Source organism: Delphinapterus leucas, chromosome X, assembly GCF_059928025.1.
Source record: "Delphinapterus leucas isolate spDelLeu-1000000601 "Yukka" chromosome X, BTC_Dleu_Yukka2, whole genome shotgun sequence".
Classification (NCBI taxonomy): Eukaryota; Metazoa; Chordata; class Mammalia; order Artiodactyla; family Monodontidae; genus Delphinapterus; species Delphinapterus leucas.
In genome coordinates this window covers 117,689,054-117,705,585 of record NC_143150.1, presented here as the reverse complement: position 1 = coordinate 117,705,585, position 16,532 = coordinate 117,689,054, and the positions used below count along the sequence as shown (strand labels likewise).

The window sequence follows — 16,532 nt, the reverse complement described above, 5'->3', positions numbered from 1 at the left end:
TTAAAATGAGCTACTGGACTTGCATTACTAAAATGACATTTTCCCAAATGGTATGAACTTTAAACAAAAGCATGTAAGGTCTGACATTCTGATTTAAGCTCTGAGCAGGGCCAGCGAACAACTAATGCTGACCTCTTCCTACACACACTACAAATTTACACATTGATTTGATTCTTAAGTTTTTCTCCTAGATCTTGATTGCATTATGAGATCTAGGCCCAGATGGGCATTTCATAAATGCTTTTTGACAATGATTAGAAGGCTTATTTAGTCTTCTAGACTTGTTCCGCATATACCCAGGATAAAAATGTCTTGCATCTTGATGACCACTTGTTTATTTATTATTGACACCCATAATAAGTAGCACACATGGTCTCTGCAGCAGGAAGCTTCTGAGGCATCTAATAGGAACTCAAACCCAAATTGTCTTAAATGCAAGGAAGAGGCAGAATTTGTTTCATTAAGCAAGTCAGTGGTGTCATCAAGAACCCGTTTTTTTCTTTCTTTCTATTTTTCAACTCTGCCTTACTTAGTGTATAGGCTTTGACCTAAGGCTGGTTTTTCCTCGTAGCTAGAAAATGGTTGCCAGTGGCACCTGGGATACTTGCTTCCTTGTTCATCCAGCAGGATGGACAGGGAAAACCTCTCTCTCAAACCATAGGTTGTTAAGTTCTTTCCTTTAGTCTAATTGGGCCACACATTGATTGACTAAGAGTAATAAGCACCCACCGCCCTGGAAACGTGGATACTAGAACACAGTTGTGGTTCTATTAGAAGGGAGAAGGAGCATATAGATGTTGGGGAGGCTCTGAAGCTGTTTCTTCATCTGGAAAAAGGTGACCTATCAGAGAATCTTGCAGAGAATCACGATGCTCAGAGATAATGTATGTAGGGTTGCCAGATTTAGCAAATAAAAACAGAATGCCAGTTAAATTTGAATTTCAGATAAACAGCAAATAATTTTTAGTATGAGTATGTACACCTCTTTCTACAAATGTTACAGATTTACACATTGATTTGGTTTTTAAGCTTTTCTCCCAGATTATGAGGTCTGGGCCCAGAGGGGCATTTCAAAAAAATTTTTTTTCTTTTGACAGTGATTAGAAACCTTATTTAGCCCTCTACCCTGTATCCAGGATAAAAATACATACTTATACTAAAAAATTATTCATTGTTTATCTGAAATTCAAATTTAACAGGTCTTCTGTATTTTATCTGGCAACTCTAAATGTATGCAAAGTTCTTGGCACATAGCAGGCATTCATTCAGTGGTAAGTATTAGTGTTGTTTCTATATAAGAAAAGAGCTCAGTTAAATGGCAGCGTGGTGCTTTTTAACTCTTACTAACATAGAAAATATATGCTTTTGATCAAAATTGCAATTAACTGAACTGGATGTGACTCTAAGCATCCCTTCACCACTACTCAAAATGAGATCAAAGCAAAGGTCCCTAAGTGGAGGGTCATATTTGCATACATGGGATGGCACATTATAAAGCATCTAATATTACCACTCAAAACTAAATTGAACTTGCATCACCGGATAGTTAGTTATTGGTCTTTCCTTATCTTGTTCTAAGTCTATACAGATAAACCATTCTTCATTTGATTCGAAGGTAATGCTGCTACAATTCCTGGGACAAAGGCACTAACATACAAGATTGAAAATGGAGTGATCGCCTCAGGAATTCTAGCTCCATGTGGGTGAAGCTTGAGGTCACAGCAACTGTTACTTTGCATTTGGAGGAGGCAGTAGACTCTGCAAAGCTCTCTGCTGTTGCCTCTGACTCCATTTTCCTTCACTGCTAATTCATTGTTCTTACCTGTAAAATTTTCTAATATGCTTCCTGAGAAGCCAAAGAGAGAGCAGGCACCTTCATTTTGTCATCAAATATTCACCATATTATGAAAAGGAAAACCCTACTGACTTGGCACTGAATGGCCAAACCCAGCATATTGTTACATATTGTTACCAGATTCACAACAGGAATAGATTAAGTGGATTTTATCCAAGATATCTAATTCCCATTACAGTACAGTACTGCGTATTTCTAATTTGGTGGCTGCTATGATCTCATACACTGCTTATTTTCTGTGCTTTTCCTATAAACCAGAAAAAAAAGCCATTTTTCCTGTTTGTTTTTTTAAGTGGAAATTATTATGCACATTACATAGATTAGTCTGCAATGTCTTTAAAAGTATTATTTTTCCTAGTTTTCAAAAAGTGGCATTGGAAATGTATCTCTTTCCATTCCATCACCTCTTCATCCTCGTTGGAAACTTGATCCATAGTAGGTATTAAGATCTTTAGATTTCTACTGGTTGGGCGATGACTTCATTTCTTTCATGCCAGCTGGGGAATCTTGTGTGGCTGAGCATTGGACCGAAGCAGGGCTGTGGGTTGCTGCTGCTGCTGCTTAACAGCCGTTTGCATGTATCCAGCTGCTGTGTAAGGAATCCTCAGGCTACTAGTTCTTTGCACCTAAATCACCCAAGGGATCGCAGGCTGATGGACGAGTGTATGTGTGAATGTGTGTATATGTGCGTGTGTGTGTGTGCGCACAGGCAGCTGCAACAGATGGGCATCAGCAGCAATGGATTTCGATATCATTTTTACCAACAACAGAGATAAACAGTCCTCCATCCTTTATTTCCAAGCAGTGCCTCGGCTTCCGCCCCAAATGTGCTCTACCCCTCTTCTCCGATCCCCCACCCCCGCCCGCACGTGTCCCTAGGGAGGAAGAGGCCAGGATAGCTGCGCTGCAGGCAGGATTCCCCTTTTTTTTCCGCTGTGACAGGCGGATTCCCGGGCCTCCTCGGCCCAGCACCCCCGCAGCCGCCCCTTTCCCAGTCACGATCTTCCCCCCATCCCCCCTCCCTTCGAAAGCTCAAGGCTCGGGCCCCGCCCCTCCCAGCCGCCCAGCCCAGGTTGCTAGGGCCTGGCGGGGCAACCAAACCTGGCGCGCGAGGGGGCATGGCGCGCGCGTACGCGCGCAGACAAGCTTATACAGGGAACCAGCTGTCTTCTGCTTCGGGGGCCAGTGCACGAGCGGCGCGGGCGGGACGCGCGAGCCCGAGCCCGAGGACGAGCGCTCTCTCCTTATTGGTTCCTACAGAAGTGGGCGGGGATAAGGCGGGACCTGGCGGAGTCTGAGGAGCTTTCCCATTGGTCCAAACGGGAGGGTTGGGGCGGGGCAGTTAGCAACTTAGGCTGCGCGTTCGCCTGAGAGAGAGGGCGGGGTCGAAGGTTTCGATTAGTTGTCGCCGCCGCTGGGGAAGGTAAAGCGGCGACGGCGGCCTCGGGAGCTGTGGGACCCTGGCTGGAGGTGGGGATCTCGGCGGGGTGAGTAGACGCGCCGCCACCCGCCCGCCAAGCCTACTTGTCCTCATTCGGCCCCGCGGCCACCCAGCTTCTCCTGAGAGAGGGGACCCACCCGGTCCCCCCGGGCAGACGTGAGACGGGGAGGTGGCGCGGGTCCCCCCAGAATGGGGCGACGCGGCGAGGGCACCCCAGTCTGGAGTGGCTTCTCCTCAGCGCCCCATTGCGCCGTTGGAGGGGCTTCCCCGGCGAGGAGCTGGGGATGTATTTTGGGGTGTAGAGAGACGGGAGGGTGTGAGGAGGGGCGGCGGGTCGAGGCTGCCCCGTGGGGCTCCCCTCAGCGGCGGGTCTGCTGCATCCCCGCCCCGCCGCCCCCGCGGCCCGAGCTCCCCAGGGCTTGCGGCGAGGGAAGCCCCTTCCCGCCGGCGCTGAGGAGGAGCCTGCGCGCTGGAGCCCCCCGCCCGAGTTCCGTGGGAGTCCGGGACCCGCCGGGGACTGCGAGCTGCGGCCCCTGCCCTGCTGACCTTGGTCGCCTGCGAGCGACCCTCCGCCTGCCCCCGCGGTTCCTCCAGCTTTCCCCGAACAAGTTTCAGGCGTCGTTATGAAGTTCAAGACTAGCGTAGTGGGGAGAAGCAGAAATTGGCCCCTTCCCAGACCTTCGTACCCTTTGGACCCTTATAGAAATTAAATCCTGGGGTTTGGAACCATTTCCCAGAACGAACAGGTTCTGCTCGCAATGACACGTTCTGTGCCCACGTTGGGGGAAAAAATAACCTGAACATATTTCAGTGTAAAGGCAGATCTTCCCTGAGGGTTTTGTTTTTCGCTTCACTTGAGTGTTAAAGCACAGATGCCTGAAAAAGAAAAGCCTGACCTTAGTATCTCCACAGTGAGATTAGACGGATGCTGTGATATTTAAGTAGTTGCAGATCAGTGTTCTGTTAACACAATCTATTTTAATTGACTGAAATTTAAGCTGATTTTAGAAAGTATTGCAGACACGGAATGATTTCTTTCCGTGCATCTGAATTAGGTTTGTTTGGATGTAATGGTTTATGTAGTTAATGTAAAGGATTACACAAATTAATTTGTCCGGGAGCATTTGACCGAAACAGGAGACATAAATATGTATAGAATAGAATTATCGCTTTAGGTAACATCTGCTGGAACATTTCCAGGTTGTTCCTTTCTTGCTGTAGGGTTACAAAAGAAGGCATCTTTACCGAGCCTATTCGGAATTATTTGTGAATGACATTTAGATGTAAATTTGTTTTAAATTTCTTTAAGTGTTTTAAAATATTTTATTCATAAAATGTGAAGAGTTGAAGGGGGGGTAGTATAATCTTATATTTAACAACCCAGTTACGGTCATTAATAATACATTTTTTAAAAAGGTGTGCCTCTACACTATTTTAGGTTTGAGCATTTTTGGCGTTGCCACTGGAACGGGAGTAAGGAAGCCTGCAGCAGTATTACCAGTTTGACACCACCAGTGGGTGTTTCTGTTGACAAATGCAGAGAAGAGAACATTTGGGAAGGAAATCTTTTTTCTAAGGGTGGGGGGTGGGCGAGTGGGGGACGGAGCCAGAAGAGAGAAGCTGTAGAAGAACTAAAGCTGCCAGCACAGTGTATGCTGAGCATTTCACAAGTACAAGGAAACCTAATTAGGATAAAAAAATTCAGTTTGGCTGTATTAAATAATAGAGCTCCAAAAGAGGCATGCTAAATGAAGTTAGTAATTACAAGAGTGTTAAATAATCTACTAGTTCAGAGGAGTTGGAGGGTCTTCAATTGTCAAATCCCTTTGAATTGTCTTGCCTTTTAACCTAATCAATGCAAGCATTCATTTGATATATATGTATATATAGTAAACAGTTTAGTAGTCTAATTTTGATTATTTAGCAAGTTTTCTGAGCCTAATTTTTTTTAAAACAAAATTTGGTATATCAAAAAAATAATTAGAGGGACTTCCCTGGCAGTCCAGTGGGTAAGACTCTGCGCTCCCAATGCAGGGGGCCTGGGTTCGATCCCTGCTCAGGGAACTAGATCCCACATGCTGCAACGAAAGATCCCCCGAGCCACAACTAAGACCCAGCGCAGCCAAATAAATAAATATTAAAAAAAAATTAGAAATAAGCATTCTTTCTCCAGAGAGGATTCCTTGTTTTTTTTCCTGCTCAGATTTGTAATTTATTCATGATTTAGGGGCTTGTGGTAGGGATTTTTTACCCCTTTATCTCAGGTTTTTGATTTTCTACTTATACAAGTTCCCTGGGCTAAATGTGCCACTATTTTCATTGTAATTTTCTTGGAGTTATTTAAATCAGAGTGTGGCATCAACAGTATTCCCTGGGGTTTTAAAAGAAAAGGCTCCCACTGAGGGAAATTGCAGGGCCATCTCGCATGGATGAGTAATAGAAGGTTGACTGATTGCGAATCAGATGTATTCTGTTCCAAATGTGCTGCATGGAGTTAAGGCAGTTTCATTTAATAACAACCAGATTTTACTTGGTATTTCTGCTTTGAAGGTGTGGTATTGTTACAAAACGAAATACAGAGGTGGAGACATTTCGTCAAGTATGCCTTCCCACCGCCGCCCGCACCCACCCCCCAGCCTTGCTTCACCACTGTGTCTAAGAATCTGTGAGAGACGCTTTCAACAATAGTTGCATTGTTGGAAATGACAGTGGCTTCTGTTGCAGAAATTCAACCTTTCATTATGATTTATGTTTCAATTTAATTTATGGTAGAAAATTCCAGTATATCTGAGAATATGGCTGTGGAATTTGTAAGGAGGTGAGCAGAGAAAAGAAGCCTTCTTCAGTGTGCCTGTTAGAAGTTCACCTTTTTTTTCCCCTTTTTTATTTTGATAACTGTGGTGGTTATCTCCTTTATTTCTAATACATGTTAGCGGGTATGTTAACATAGTACTTCATTTTCGGCTGTTAGTGTGGGGATATGACTTTTTCATTAATAACTTGATGTCAAGTAATAACAGAAGGCATTTAAGAACAAACGAATCCATATACTTAGATCCAAAATGTGAGGGGAATCCTTTAGGTAACGCTTAATTTTGGTACAAGAATAGCAGAATTTGAAGTATTAAGTCACTTTTTAAGTAGAAAAGAGTTTACTCAGAATTTGATAATTTTAGTTTCTAAAGTTTTAATTTTTGGCAACATTGAATTTCTTGATAGAGACAGATCGAACCTCAAAGGTTCTTTATCATCTGATGATGAAGTCAGTTGGGTCACATATTTCAACTTGAGAAAATAATGTAATTGAAAGACTATATTTAAACTTTCCGTTTGGGAGGGTTTTCCAATTTACTTTCTATCTTAAATTCAACATTAGAACTCTTTTGTTGGTGATGCATCACTTACTTTAGTGTTTGGATTTAAATTCTTGATAGTTTCTAGAATGTTTCCTTTATATAGAACAGTGCTTGGAAGACTGGATTATTCAAAGATCTGGCCTCATTTCTCATTCAAGTTTGTACAGTTACTTAATACTGTGTGATATGAACTTGGGTACAATTCTGTCAGTGGGAAATGAAAGCTGTGAGTGAGGACCTTCCACCTAAAGAGCCTGATAACATTTAGACAATTCAGATTTGGGAATTAACAGAAAATTATTTATTAGGTTAAAAGGACTTAACCCATTCGAGTCTTTGGAATTGATTGTCTTCATTTTGAATTAAGCTCTTAGAAACATTTGTGTTTGAGATAGTTCTAATTAGGGTCAAGTTTTGGGTGTGGTCACTTCTAATTAGGGTTAAGTTTTGGGTGTGGTCTCTTTTGGGCAGTTTTCTCTATAATAATTAAATTCTAATATTCTATTTATTGAGCCTTACTGAATACCAGGTTCTATGGCAAATAATTTATTTGCATGAATATATGTGTGTATGTGTGTTCTCACAACATTCCTATGAGGTAGATGTTTTTCTTATTTCCCGTATACACTTGACCAAATGGGCTGAGGGAGAGAAAATATTTTACCCCGATTACCTAGCTAGTCAGCAGCTGAGGCAGAACTTCCATTTGAAACCGGTATGACTTGAACATGTGCTCTTCAAAACTATGCTTTCTCCTTCTCTTTAGAAATCTGATTTCCCAGACATGTTTTGAGCTCCTACTGTACATCACTCCTGGGCTGGTTACTGGAGGTATAAATATGCCTCCTGGAGTTTATAGGCTACATTGGCAAGGCTGCCTGACCTTTAGTCACATGGGAGGCTGGACTCAGATCCATCAGCACTGATGGATAGGACAAGTGCAAGTTCAGACTTTTCTAAGAGGGTCGTTAGTTCTGTTTCTTCCTAATTGAAGGTTGTACATAATTATTTACACTCAAATGAGGTAGCTGTTTCTAATTAACCACTTGGTATTTCATGTTTCTTCATGTTCCATTTTAACTTTTGACTGACTTTGATTAAATTTGCTACACTAATAAAGGCTGTGAAGATATTCCTTGAATTCAATTTTGTGGTTTAGATGCACTCTTGAAGTAAAATGGCAGCCATTACAATCTGCAGATGGGTACCCATCTCTTCTGTAATTGTAACAACTTCAGTGAAATAAAATTTGGAGGTGAAGTCTACAGAGATATGTTATTGATGTTGCTTAACACTATGTAGGAGTTACAGTTTGACAACATTTTTCTACTTGCAAGTAGAATTTCCTGTTACTTATAGCCTCTTATGGGTGTGTGTGTGTTTAAACAAGACCCATCCTTAAGAGAGCTACAGTTGCTTAGCCCAAAGGAACCCCCAGCGGTCCATGTTAGGGAGGAAGAGGACTTAACATCTTATTCTGTAATTGATGAGAATCACTTTTGCCAGTTATTAAAGTTAGAAAGGAATGATGAATATTGTAGAACCTCAGGGCTGGAAATCACCTCGGCCAAAGCAGGACAGTTGTTCTACCAAGATGGGACCTATACAGAAGTGCTGTGGATTTCTTTACCAAGTATGGGTTTTGAATATGCATTTTTAACAGTTTTATTGAGGTATACTTTACATACCATAAAATTCATGTTTTAACCGTACCATTCAATGATTTTCTTTTTGTAGATTTATGGAATTGTGTAACCATCACTACAGTCCAGTTTTAGAACATTTCCATCACCCCAAAAAGATCTCTCCGGCCAACACACATTTTTTTTAACCTTATTTACTTGCTTCCACCTAGATCCTTTTATCATTAGACACTGATAAACGAAATCATGTAGATCTTAAAATACCTTCTTACATGTATTACAATTTCTTAGTACTTTTTGTATATTCAAAAGTTTTTGCCTAAACATAATATGTAGCAGAATATAGAGGACAGTACTGCAAGTGCCATCCATTACCTTGTCTTTGTGGTTTTTTTTTTTTTTTTTTGTCTTTGTGGTTTTGATTTGATTCTGTTTTGATCTTTTTTAAACCAGCAAATAAAATACAGTGCTCTTAGTGATATGTTGGAAAAGCAGAAATAAGAAATCAAGGTAAAAGTAATAGAATTATTGGGCAAGAAAAAATTCCTTTAGGATTTAAGACCAAGGGCAAAATAATTGGTTTTCTTGATTTTAAGCCAATAACATTGTGCATTTTATTGTTTGAGCTCTAATCCCCCTTGAGAGACCCATGCTTACGGTGCATGCCAGAGAGTAGGCTTCATTAAATTCAGGTATGCAAACGCATTGTCTACTTTTTGCAGTACTTCAGACTGGATTGTTGGGAGATTTAGAAATAGTTTAACCTGCAAGGTACTGTAGCCGCTTTTCCCTGCCTGCATCCTTTTTTTTAGTTACCCTGAAGGGTAGGCAGGGGAGTTAAAGCTCCCTTGGGAACGAGTTATACAGGATGGGATGAATTCCACCCGTTTGGTTCCCAGGTACTCTCTTTGCTCCCTGTTCTGCTTGTGTAGATGGACACTACTGATAGAATAGCTTGGGGATGTTATTTTTTGGGTACACATAATAGAGGAATGCAGTTGTTTGGTTGGAAGTAAAGTGTTTTGGAAACAAACTTTCGTTGCTTTTAGATGAACATTTCTCTATGGAAAGTGACACAAGTGCCAGGCAGGTAAATCAATACCTCCTTGTGTGGTAGGTTGTGTCTGGATTTTTTTACAAAATAAATTTATTTATTTTTGGCTGTGTTGGGTTTTCCTTGCTGCGCGCAGGCCTTCTCTAGTTGATACAAGCGGGGGCTACTCTTCGTTGTGGTGCGCAGGCTTCTTATTGCGGTGGCTTCTCTTGTTGCGGAGCACAGGCTCTAAACGTGCGGGCTTCAGTAGTTGTGGCACGTGGGCTCAGTAGTTGTGGCTCGCGTGCTTAGTTGCTCCGTGGCATGTGGGATCTCCCCAGATCAGGGCTCGAACCCCTGTCCTCTGCATCGGCAGTTGGATTCTTAACCACTGCACGACCAGGGAAGCCCCTGTGTCTGGATTTTTAATAACAAACAGAAAGGACACAGCACTGCTCTGATAATAGTTTACTGTAAATTCAATCATAACTGGCTTGAAATAATCTTACTTAAAAAAAAAAAAACCTGTTTGGGGCTTTCCTGGTGGCGCAGTGGTTGAGAGTCCGCCGGCCGATGCAGGGAACACGGGTTCGTGTCCCGGTCCGGGAAGATCCCACATGCCGAGGAAAGGCTGGGCCCGTGAGCCAAGGCCGCCGAGCCTGCGCGTCCGGAGCCTGTGCTCCGCGACGGGAGAGGCCACAACAGTGAGAGGCCCGCGTACCGGAAACAAATCAAAACAAAACAAAACAAAACCGTGTTTAATTGCTATGGCTGTGTGATTCTGTTGTTGCTTTGTATTTTTCGTTAAGAGAAAGGCCTAATATCAAATAGCAACAAATGAGCTTTCTGACTTCGATTTAGAGGGAAATAGTGATTTTGAAAGTAACAACTTTGGCGCTTCCCTGGTGGCGCAGTGGTTGAGAGTCCGCCTGCCGATAGAGGGGACACCGGTTCGTGCCCCGGTCCGGGAGAATCCCACATGCCGCGGAGCGGCTGGGCCCGTGAGCCGTGGCCGCTGAGCCTGCGCGTCCGGAGCCTGTGTTCCGCAACGGGAGAGGCCACAGCGGTGAGAGGCCTGCGTACCGCAATGAGAGGCCTGCGTACCGAAAAAAAAAAAAAAAAAAGTAACAACTTTGGTTTCTGGAAGTTAGTTAACAAAACATATGGATGAATACATTATGTTTTTTATTTGTTTTTAAGACTGCTTTAAATTATTTTAGGTAAGTTGCAGTTTTAGATCTCAGTTTTAGATTTGATACTATGCCTAAAGATTAGGTTCTTGGCAGTGTAAGATCATATTATAATAATCAGATTAAGCACACACACATGCGAGGAAGATGTGACAGATAAAAAATGGTGATAAGTAACAGTTGAAGAACAACTTACTGACTTGGATTTGCCCAATTACCCCGATACTGGCCAAGAGTAGTAGAAACTAGTTTCCTGATGAATAGAATCTTTCAGAGATTATGAAAGCTTGTTCAGATGTGGCACATCCTAGAATTTATCCACAAACCCCACCCTGGTTTTTGAGCCAATGGTGGATGTTTTAACTTGAATCGCTAGTACTTATTACTGGTAATATTACCACTAAAATTTAAGATTAGCGTTGCAAACGAAAAGAAAAAGTTTTATTTTAATTGTTAGTAATTGAAAACAGTTGAGGTAGAACAAAAACTAATTTTGTGCAAATTGGTGTTTCATAATTTGTTATTTCTTTCTAAAGTATCCTGAGAATCTGTCCTTCATTTAGCAAATACTTATTGAGTGTCTACGGTGTACCAAACTGTGATAGAGGCTGGATAGAGTGATACATCAAAGGGAAGTAGGCCCTCAAAGACTTTATAGGCTTGAAATGGAGGCAGAGGAGAAGTACCAGGCACTAACAGGGTAGGGGGATCTGCCATGTGGGGAGCAGGTAGGAAGGGCACGCTGAGGAGGTAACATTAAGTGGGACCTGAAGGATGAGAAGTGCATGGTTTAGTTGGGGAAATAAGTTTTCGTGGCAGAAAGTGCAAATGCCCTCAGGCAAGTTGAGAGAAATAGAGGCTTTTGAAAAACCGAACCTTTTAAAGAACTGAAAGAAATCAGAAATGGCTGGAAAGTAGAGAAGCAGGTGATGACGCAGAAGTAGGCAGGGGCCAGGTCTTGAAAAGGCTTAGTAGGCCATCTGCTGGGTTTTTGAACTTGTCCTAAGTCTCCTGGGAAGCTATTGAAGGTTTTAAGCAGAAATGTGACATGAAATGAAATGCCGCAAAAAACAAGAGTTTTAGCTCAATGGAACCTTGATGATTTACCAAAAAGGTCATAATCCTTGCAAGGTAAAATATTCTTTCCTCATCTCATTAAAAATTTTGCAACTGCTTTCTTAGTTGATTGTCATTTGTGGTACTCTTTTCATTGTTTTTATAGAAATTAGCTTCAGTTTTCTAAAGGCTCCTTCTTTTCTTTTATCCTTCACCAGTCTGTTAACCTTATATAGGAATGTCATTTCTATTTATAACTGAGTTAAAATTTTTTTCTAACAGTTTTAGCTCTCTTCCATATTTAAACTTAAAACTGTTCACTGGTTTCTTTTTCCCCCAGACATCTTTAATCTGCTCAAGGTTTTAATGAAACATTTCATTAAATATCAATATTAAATTTGCTTTATTCTTTCCTTTCCCCAAATACAATATCTTATGTCTAGTTTAATATTTTTCAGCATTTATGCTATTTCATATTTTATGAAATCTCATTTGAGCACCTACAGTGTTTTTAGAGAATTTTGTTAATAATGTTTAGAATCAATAATCTTTAGCAGGAGTACCATTTTCAAATCTGGTTCACATTCTGTGGTTTTACCATCTTTTATATTAAACTAGTCTCTGTTGAGCTTCTTACCTTCAAGTGAGCTTATGTATATAAAAGTGCTCCACAGGTTTTATTTTATATATCCTGATTTGTTTCTTTCTCCTTCTACAGTATGTATCCCTGCATGCTCAGTTCATTTTTGGAAATCTTCAACCATGCTAAGTTTTTCTTGCTTTGATGACTGAACAAGCATTCATTCAGGGCTTCCTTGGTGTAAAGTGGTTAGTTTGTCTCAGTATAAAATGCCATTGTGCACTTCCCCTCCATGTATACAAAGAATAACCACAGCATCACCTCCTTCTTCAAATATTTCCTTTGAAATCTACATTTTGATGCAGTCTCTAACTTAGCTCACTTTGGCCTTGAGTTCTGAGGCTTTTCTGAACCATTTTATACCTGCTCTGTATTCTTTCCTTGTTGATTTTTTTTTTTCCTTGTGCTGGTAACTTGAAGAATTTACAGTGGTTTTGTGTCATTACTATTTTCACTTCCTATCCAGCCCAGGACATTTATTTTTAAAGAGTTGCCTCATTTTAGAGTTTGATGTTTTTGTGCTAGTGGTTTCTCTACCATCCACAGTGACTGCCCTTGATTTGGAGTTGTGCTTTCCAGTCTTGTCCCTCTGTGCACAGTTGGTAAAGGAAGGCCATACTTGTCTTTCTTTGACTAACTTTATGATGAGGTGATGATTTGGGTATCTTGGTGTCACTGTGATGGTAGGTGGTAGAGATACAAAGCCAAGCTGTGGTGTTGTGCCCTTTTATGGAGTTTGTATTCCAGCAGAAGAGGCCAAAAGCAATGACTAAAGAACAGGACGATATGCACATTTAGATGGAAACACAGGGTGCTGGTACTGTAGGCCAGAAGAGGTGCACTTAACGCAGACCTAAGGGGACTGGGGAAAATAATGATTCCTGAGTATTTGTGAAGAGTCTTAAAGGAGGCCCAGAATGTCAGGTGGAGGGAAGGGGTTTTCTGGTAGAAGGATCTAAGAGCATATGGAGCTGGGTGAATAGCAAGAAATGACGTGGATTTATATATTGCATGCCTTGCTTTGATGCTTTGACCCCAGTGATTTCCCAGGACCTTGGTTTTCTTTCTTTATGGCCATTTGGCTTTTTTTCTGTTCATTTTCACTTTTACTTGAGAGTATACATAGGAAATACTAAAGCCAGGAATTTAAATAGGGGTGGGCCTTTGGTAAAATGGATAAGCAGATGGTATCAGTTTTCTACTGTAAGGCATGGAGTGTTGCCTGTTGTTGCCTGAGCATCTAGTGCATTGCCTGGCACAGAGGAAATGCTCAATAAATATTTCTCTTAAGAAAGGTGCCTTTTTTCCTGCCCCCCCATCTCCTCCTGTCAATGCCTTCTTCCTTGTTTAGTGGTTTCTCTTCTTTGTCAGTTACCTGTCTAGTGGATCTTCCTCTCTGCTCGTCCTATAGACGTGCTTATCCTGTAGGTCTAGTCATTGGTCTCGGACATAGTTGTGTTATAATTGGATCCGTGTTGATGTATAACTAGGTGCTAATGGCTCCCTCTGTGAGACTTCTCAAACTTCTGTCGACATTTACAGTATGGTAGATGAAGGGGAAGCCAAAGTTTACAAATATAAGAATGATATTTCTTTGAATTTTTTCATGATTTGTTGCATGAATTCATAGAAGTGCTGAGTTCTCTTCCATAATAAGCTCTTGTGTGTGTGTGCATATGTGTGTTTGTATATATCTGCTTTGTACCTTACTTAACATTAAGCAAAACCAATATTTTGTGAAGATGTTTGCTTATTTATTATGTGGCTTCACCCCCAACCCCCATCACTGCTTAGGTCCCTCAGATTGGGAAGCTAGTTTAAAATGTGTTACCACATTGAGGTAAGAATATGTGTCTTACAGAAAGGCTCTCTAGGATGCAATGATTTCACCAAAGAATCTACCGTACACTAACAGTTGGTTAGTTAGATGGAGGGCTTTTAAAAAAATTATTTATTTTATTTTTAGATGCTATAGTAGACTTTTAAGTATCCTCTCTACATTTTGGTAATTTCTCATAGGTCCCACTTTCCCAGAAAACTCACCACAGTCTCTTTTACAGCTAGGATACAGGCTTGTGACCTAGGTTTGACCAGTCATTTATGCAGAGTGAGACTTGTATATAGAAGTGAGCATTGTGAGGTGGCCATCATGTGTAGTTGAATTGATGACCTGGTGATCATGTTGACAGAGGTGTTTGGTGGGGGCAGAGCTTATGGAATTCAGTCTCAAGTGGTGTTGGTGCTCAGCAGTGATAATCTTTTTTTTTTTTTTATCTTCCTATTCTCTGATCATCTGGAATTTGTGTTAGATGTCTTATATTAACTTTGGAATATTTTCAGCCATTATCTCTTCAAATATTTCTTTTGTCCCATTCTTCTATTTCTGTGATTCCAGTTACCAGTATGTTAGAACCTTTGCTATTGTCCCACACCTCTTGAATGTCCTGTTTTGTTTTGTTCTGTTTTTCACTCTTTTTTCTCAGTGTTTTCGGTCGGGGTAATTTCTACTGACATCTTCAAGTTCACTGATTCTTTCCCTGGCTGAGTTGAGTCTACTAAAGAGCCCATTGAAGGCATTCTTCATTTTTCTTAACTGTATTTTTAATTTTTAGCACTTTCATTGTATTCTTTCTTATAGTTTCCATCTCTCTGCTGAGTTACCAATCTGATTTTTCATGTTCCCCTTTTGGGTTAGAGCTCGAAACATGTTACTCATAGTATTTTAACTTTGATTCTAGATATTTCCAACATCTGATTCTGTGTCTAGTTCTGACATGTTCTTTGTCTTTTCTGAGTGTTGTTTTTTCTCTGCTTTTTGTTATGCCTTGTGATTTTTTTTTTATTATAACACTGACTTATTTTGTAGAACAGTAGAAACTGAGGTGCAAAAAATTTTTTTCACTTTGAAAGCAGTCACTGTTTAAAAACTGACCAGATTACAAAAATAATCATGGTAGATACCTTAGTTTATCCTTCTAATAAGCCTGTTGATCTGGTCTTCCCTGTTGCCAGCATCTCTACCTCTAATGGGTGGTCTTTTTCTTCGTTCCACCTCATGGAGAAGACAGTTTGAAGGGCCACGGGAAGTTGTTTGCTTTTTTGAAACGTTTTCCAACAGTATAGATCTTGTGAATTAGGTCCTCCATGCAGATAATGCCATATTTACAAAGAGATAGAGCAAACAACACATTATCTGTCAGGGCAATTCACTTGTTGATTTTGCCATAACCATGCTTGTAGATCAATTCATTTACTGACTTCAGGTTTGGATACCCCCATGCAATACATGGTTCCACAATTCTCAGCATGTTAATTGAAGCCTGTTGAGCTTCACGTGGGTGCCATTGAAGATCTGATGGAGGTGGAGAAGCTGCAACACCTTTATGGACCTTTGGGCTCACGCCACTGATATCTCTGATCCTGATGACAAATGCCAATTTGGGCTCTGCAGGTACATAGAAGTTGCTGTCTTTTCTTGTCATCCTCACTATTCAAATCTCAGTTCTGTACATCTGCCTGTATTCCTTGTGATAGTGCTTAGCTTTTTCATAGATAAGCTTCCTCCTTGCCTTTCAAAGCATCTTCTGGGCATACTTCTTTCTCAGGTTCTTGATGTTAAGCTCTGTGAAATTCTTTTGCTTTTTCTTAAGGGTTTCTGGCACAGCAGGAACCTTTTTTTAATTCTCTCTTGCACCCTCCATGGTTCTAGGTGGGAAAGAGCTGAGGTGCATAATTTTTATGTCTGTAAATGGACACATCTTTCCCTGTGCTAGGCCTTTGTTTCAGGAATTTGAGTTAATCTGGTTTGGAGTTGGGCTGGTTTTAAGTTTGGTTGTTGCTGTGGTTACTCTCAGTATACCTCAGGCTTCAAATTCTCTGATTAGGGTGGGAGGTGGTTTATTTTATTGGGTCTTCCTTCAGGACTGTGACTTAGGGTCTCCTTACATGCTCTTGATCTCCTCCTGTCCCTCTGCCAGTGGTATTATGCTGTTTACTTGTTATTGGAAGTAGGTTAGCTTAGAGGTGGGGAGTGATGGTGGGGTGTGGTCTTTTGTTCTGATTAAACCTCAGGCTTAGGCCTGCATCAACGTCCCAAGGTCATGCCCCTACCCTAGCTATTGTTGTGGGCTCAGTGTGGAGTCCTGCCCCTCTCCCAGAGTAGGGTGCCCACCCCTTCCTCCGGCTGCAGTGAGTTTTCACCAGTGCTTTAAGGGTAGAAGCACTTATTGGCCTTTCTTTCATAGATAAAGGTTTTTCTTCCCTAGTGTAGGTGGGAGGGAAGGATCTGGGTGTACATCTTGCTCCTGAGACATTGCTG

At 41.3% G+C, this 16,532-nt stretch overlaps 1 pseudogene; it reads right to left on the bottom strand.

The window, feature by feature from the left end:
- Window positions 1–15,044: 15,044 nt before the first annotated feature.
- Window positions 15,045–15,942, bottom strand: LOC111170371 (large ribosomal subunit protein uL30 pseudogene; annotated as a pseudogene).
- Window positions 15,943–16,532: the final 590 nt, after the last annotated feature.